Source organism: Passer domesticus, chromosome 3 (assembly GCF_036417665.1).
Source record: "Passer domesticus isolate bPasDom1 chromosome 3, bPasDom1.hap1, whole genome shotgun sequence".
Lineage (NCBI taxonomy): Eukaryota > Metazoa > Chordata > Aves > Passeriformes > Passeridae > Passer > Passer domesticus.
The window spans coordinates 7696542-7703195 of NC_087476.1; the positions used below are offsets into that span (position 1 = coordinate 7696542).

Here is a 6654-nt window from a genome sequence, read left to right on the forward strand (position 1 = left end):
AGTCATTGCATGTCATCCACCTCCAGCACCTTTGGGATCCAGTGTATCTGTATCAAGGGCAAAGTCCAGCATCTCTCTCCCCAAAGCTCTGGAGAGATCACGTTCCTGAACAGTTGTTTACCACAAGACCTTCCCACAGCATGATTTTCTATTCTGGCACAAGAAAGACTGGGCTGGAAAAGTGGGGGTGTTCTATCCACACTCATTCCAAATATTTTGATGGAACCACTTGACTCCAACATCTAAGATTACTCAGTGGTCACAAAGAGGACAATTTGCCACAGTCATTATGAGAAAAACCCAAAACCTCAAAGTTTAGCAGCTGAGTATCCATCCCATTTTCTTTAGTTAAAAACCCCTACAGCCAGCACTGTTTACAAAATATTTATGCATGTCCACTTTTAGGAAGACAGTTTTCAAATTTTTTAGGGTGTTTTAACTTAGTTCCTATATTGTGAAATCCCATACTTCATTGTTTTTTAAATCTACAAAGGATCTGCAAATCATGTGTAATAGATTCCATATGCACACAAAGAACACCCCTGGAAGGCAAAGCACTAAATTGCCCATAAATGGAAAGCACAAATTCTGCAAATGTAAAAATTCATGGAGGCCACAAAACACCTCCAACAATACACATTTCCCTCAGCAGCATCCATGGATAAAGTACCAGCATTACTTTGAAATCCAACCAGTGTGGTATGAACAGTGAAAACAAACTAAAAATGTGTTACAAATACTGACCTTTCCATTCAGTGAACCAACATGTGCAACCAAGTAATTTTAATCCCAAAGTGTACAGGTCATGCAAAACCAGCACCTCACTGGAAAAAATCCTGCCCAAAATAAACAGTGGCCTGCAGAGCTCAGCAGGTCGTGTCACTGCGAATGTTCCTGTGCATCATGAGCATTGACAAAAGAGAGTCAGCCAGAATCCGTGATTCCTCTCAAAGCACATGCTTAGGGTAAGTCTGACAGCACACGCACAGTGACAGCCATGTGATTAACTGATTAAACCCAAAAATCTCCATGTGCCTCTTTCACTTCTCACCACTGCTGGTCTGCAGCACAGTCACTTCCTCCCAACTGATATTTGTTCCAAATGCCCCACAACAGAATAAAATTTCCTCCTGAAGCAATTATTCCAAATCCTCATCTTCCTCTTGGAACTCCTTATCCACTTCTGTATTAATTCCTCTTGCAGCTGTAGCTCTGAGTGCAAAACTGCAGCTGGATTTTTTTCAGTATCACTAAAACTGCCTTGAAAGCCACCACCTCTCTCACCAAGCTCTTCCCAACTCAGATATGTACATATTCTCTCTCACAACACTTTTATGTGAGTCATTACAAAGGTCTTAGACTTGATCTTCAAAGCCTTTTACAAGACCAGGTGAGGTAACCTCAGGAATGCAGAGGGAAGACTCCAGCTCATCAGGATATATGCCACCAGCTACTAGAGTCAAGAAATTGGTAGCTTGTGTTCTGGAATGGAGGCAAAAATTCCACAAGACCAGGATCTTAATAATGGAGCTTGCTTCTAGAAGAGATTGATGCAATGTAACACTTCCAAGGACATACTGGAGCAAGCCCAACCATTCCAATGTTGTTAGTGGTTGGAGAGCGTGGAGAGAAGGAGGGAGCTGGGTTTGTTCAGCCTGCAGAAGACAGAGAGAAGAAGGATCTCAGTTACTGTCTACAACTACCTGACAGGTGGTGGAGAGGACGGTGTCACACTATGCTCAGAGATGCCCAACAAAAGGACAAGAAGCAGTGGACACAAGTCATAGCAAGAGAAATTCTGACTATATGTAGATAAAAAAATCTTCACAAGATGAGCTATCAAACAAAGCCTTAAGGAACCGGAACAAACTGATGTCAGCCCTGTTCCAAAATAGAAATTGGACCATATGGCCTCCAAAGATCCCTTCCCCTAAACTCATATATGAGTTTGTAATATTTTTCATGCAGCATGGAGAAGGAAATTAAATAATGGTAGTGAGGTTAACCACAATTCCAACACTGACTGCAAGATCCTAAATCACCCTGCAATGCATAATGATCCAAAGTGGTTAATACACTTGCTAGCACCTCAGATGCAATATCAATATGAAATTGCAGCATCCATCCAGATTAATTAGCACACATGCAGATTGCTGCAGTGATATCGTTTCACTGCCTACCCTTTTGAAGGCAGCTTGCTGAATTGAAGATATGCTTTGAATTTCTCTGTGTCTCAGTATTTAATCTATATGAGAAGAATGATCATTCTACCTTGTTTAGATTTCAAATACTTTGGGGGAAGAGGTCCTCTTTTATCATAAATAAAAGAGGGCAAGTAACACCGTAGGGCAAGTAACAGAGCCTAAACTCAGGGTCATGCAGTGTGGTCTCACAAATAAAATTTCCAATAATAACAATATCTTAAGCAGACAGTGCAAGAAGATTTGATTTTCTCCTCCACACAATATTTCATAGCAAATAATTGATTAAAAATGTAAGTAAATCTCTCTTTCAAGCTGTGGAAGAATACTGGAATTACATATATTGCATCTATTCTGTAAACTAATTATTTGGGCTCTGTCATTTCCTTGCTGTGGAAGTTACAGAAGGACGTCAGTGGCTTTGAGAAACTTTGTATTTTGCAGGGAAACACATTTGCTGCTTTCTTCAGTAAAACTATTTCTCTACAGTTTTGGTATTTATTCTGCTCAGTGGAGAAATGTCACTGGCAAGACATATTGGAAGCAGTTCAAACAACAGGAGAAAACCAAACAAGCCGCAAATATTAGCTACAAGCTTTTGATTAGTCTTTCGATGATTTTGGAAAATGTAACTGTGGAAATGAAATTAACTGGCATTCTCAATCCTCCAGATAAATGAGTCAAGGGAGCTGGCTAATGGACTCAGAAAATTAAGGTTGTATTTGTTTTCCTTCATTCTGTATGTGCAATTATAACACTATTTAATGAGTTTCTAGAACCTCCTGACCAAAATGATCTGAAGTTATAACTAAAAGTTCAGCAGCCAGGGAGGTGGATTGTAACATACCAGAGCAGCTACAAGTAGGAGAGCACAGAAAGATTGTAAAAAGCTGGGGTTTTTATTGTGTCATACTCCAGGGATAGCTTTAATTCCAGGTAAGTGTCAACAGATAGCCATGAAAAATCTCAGACTTTTTCATCTCTATTTCATCTCTAGGAGAAACACAAACACTAATCTCTCAGGTATTCAGCTCCCCATCATGGTTGACCCAGCATTTGGTCTTTAGCTCTCTTAGAGAAAGACAAGGCTGAATCAGCCATTACTGGTTGTGCACCTATGGTGGCTGAATCCTGGAGAACAGGTATTTAGGCTTAAAATGACCAAGTGGAAACATTTCTAATCCTTCCTACTAGGAAAGCAGGAAAAAGTATTTTTAATTTTATTTTCCATTACATTTGAAGTCCTTATCTAAGATAAAAAAGAGGGCCAAAACAGCCATCACAGCCCTTCAGTAAAAATGTAGACCCCACCGGACCTTCAATCCAATTCTAGCTAATGCTTCCAGTATCTTAAGGGCTGTGGGTTAAAAACATCATCCACTATAGCTCAGTTTCAGCCTACACAGACACTTACAGGTGAACTACTTAAAAAGCAGGGGGATAACAATACAATGTTACCACAGTTTCATTTTAATTAGCAGGTTTGTATTAGAACACATTCACCCATATTTTTGTCTATATCAGGGAAGTAGGGAGATTCTATTAAGTCTAACTAGCAAGAACATTTCTATAGGATGCCAAGTTAAAGGTGTTTTATTACAAGCATTTACAAATACAGCTGGGAGTCAGCTTTCTTCAGACACTTCTGAAATTGTCCCAAGTAGAACCAGCAACAGCAAACTATTCAACTATCTTGGGCATCGGAAGTGTTATCACCAAACACACCCCAAACATCAAGCACAATAAGAGAGACCCCACAATCTTTCTCAATCAATATTCTCAAACACAGTTTAACTGCTTGAATAGATACTAGAACCCATGTGATTCAGAAGTAACCAATTTTGATATATTTGATAAAATTTGCTTTCTAGTGCACTTTCTAAAACAGGTGTTGCTAAGAGTTTGTCTCTGTCATTGTCAACCTACCAGTTTGGATAGAGGATTATGTCCAGCTCATGCTGTCCTGAGTTTCTTTACAATAATAAATTATTTTCCCAGAGCTGACAGAGTTTAGTGACCTTTTCAACTTACCAAGCTGGAACAAATATGAATCTGCTAAAAATATTGCTATCCTTTGTTCTTCAAGTCTCAATGGGTTTTCAATTGAGAGTGATCTGAGTATGCACACTGTGGCAGAGAGCATTTAACCATGCAAGAGGTTCCTAAGTTATCTGATGTGTCTGGTGGGAATTATAAAAATATCACTTCAAGGGTATAAATTTACATCATCATGTAAAAAAGAAGGTACTAATATGAGACCGCTTCAAAAACAAATACTTTTAATGTCTGTGAAGAAAAAGACTGTCATAATTTGGAAGCTGAATGTTGACTTACAGATGGAAAGACCCATTAGATCATTCATTCCCTCTCTTTGCCAAGACAGAAATATATCCTAAAGAACATTTCATGCTCTTCTGCCCAGTATAATTTTTGTAACATAAGTGCTAGAGTTTCTATTGAAAATCTGATTGCTTTCTAAAGTGTGTACAAGAGACTGGCATGTACATATGGGAGCATTAAGTCAAGAAACAGTGGTTTGAGACAGAGAGGGCATTCAGCAGTGGGAAGGGTGTGGGAAGGAATCATGTAGCTCTAGAAAGAGCTATTGGTGGGCTGATCTTTGATAAATGTTCTAGTTAGAACAGACATGCACGTAATGACTACGCAACCATTCCTTGGCATTCATCTGTCCATACCCATTTCCTATCCGAGTACTTCAGCTAGACTCATAAAGCAAGAGCTATTCATCTATTTTAGGTACTTTAGGATGGAATGAATCATGCCCTAAAAGTATCTATTTCTCATCACTGACTTTTAAGTGAATTAGTGTCTGACTTAGACAACTGTAGTGTGTATGTGCAGATATATGTTAGAGAGCTGAGGCTCCATGCTGTTGCCTAATGGGAGCTCAGGTACTACCTTCATGTAGGTGGCTACACCAATTTACTTTAATGCAAAAATACTTATTTGTGGGATGAATCCCACACTACAATTAAATGAGGCATGAATCTCATTCTCTGTGACCATGTTTGCACAATCACCCTGCTTTGCTAACCAGTTTTGCTTAAGTGTTTTGAAGACCCAAAAAACATTAAACCCTTGATGAGTGAGAATTAAATGGCCTTCTGAAAAGACTAGGTTCTCTTCTCTCCACTCCAATGAACTAGAGTCTCACTTTAAACCACAAAAGGGAAGGCTTGGGTGATTAACAACTGCTTCACCAACTTTACTCCTCGAGATGTGCTGGATTTCTATGTTAGAATTGCATATTTGCCTTTCTGTTACAGAGCCACAAGCTTCAAGAAAGCTGCTGCCAACACACCTGCAAGAGTGATGGACAGCTCCAGTTCAAATGATGTGATGGAGCATCTCTGGTGCCTTCCCTGAGACCCAGAGGGATTTTAGAGACCCCAAGGTCCAGTGTCAGAGAGGTCACTGCAGTCAGTTATACACGTATGACATTTGGAGAGTTGCCATCTAGCAGCATATCCCTGGGGGTAGAAATGAGCTCACAGAATTTATAAACTTCTACAAGAAGAGGCAAAACTTTTGTCTTGCTGTAGCAGTGTCTTGTCCACCATATGTGTCCCCATGCTAGATGCCTCTATTTACAGATGACAGATGAAGCCAGCCTGGTACCCTTGGCCCAGGCAGTTTCTCCCGAAGGATAACACCGAGATTCTGCACATATGGAAAAAACAGTCTTAGAAAGAAGTGGTGACTCTGCTGCCTGAAGTCTCCTTAGTTTGAATGTAGCCTACATAGAAAACATGAGGGGCTTGCCTTAACACAATAATTTGCATTTGTGGTTGGGTTTTTTTGTTTTGTTTTGTTTCTTTTTTTTTATTAACCAAACTTCTTAGCAATTTCTTAAATATATGCATGTAAAAATTACAGTATTTCATTAGGTGTTTCCCACTTTACATGACATACCTAAAAACGTGTAGTTGGTGACTAAAATCCTATTCTGAGAGCAGGAAGAGCACATAGGCATATCCCTGTCAGAAGAGCACTGATTTACAAGGCATGGATCAGTGGATCTGCTCTGACAGATTACGTATTTTGTTTCTTTATTAACTGTGCATAATTTTTACATTCTGTTCAAGTTAGCTTATGACAGATAAGTACTTTTTAAAATCAGATCTCAAGGCAAAGAAATGTCAGTGTGAAAGAATAAAGACATTTAGTATGCATTTATTACGTAAATAAATACTCAAGCTTCTCAAAAGTGTTGAAGTAAATGACACACCTACTTAAATTGGTGAATTCATGGTGAGTAGCTTTAAACAGACATACTTTTGAAGTAAAAATACCACCAAGTATTAGACATTTAATGAAGCTGAGTTAAATTAATATTAGAAAAAATATTACTCTTACATTTTTATTACATATTGAGCTGGATCTCTCTTCCTCTGAAGTCACCAGGAATATTAACATCTATTTAATTAACTTG

The 6654-nt window shown here is 38.9% G+C and overlaps 1 long non-coding RNA gene across 2 annotated transcripts in view; it reads right to left on the bottom strand.

The window, feature by feature from the left end:
• Positions 1 to 637: 637 nt before the first annotated feature.
• The window catches only part of LOC135295926 (uncharacterized), a 35283-nt gene continuing 29266 nt past the window's right edge, over positions 638 to 6654 (bottom strand). Inside the window, exon 4 of one of the 2 annotated variants that reach the window (XR_010357965.1) lies at positions 638 to 1655. This is a non-coding gene — a long non-coding RNA (uncharacterized LOC135295926). Of the gene's footprint in view, positions 1656 to 3712; positions 5883 to 6654 lie in introns of those variants that run through there. The other variant, XR_010357966.1, reaches the window with a different exon arrangement.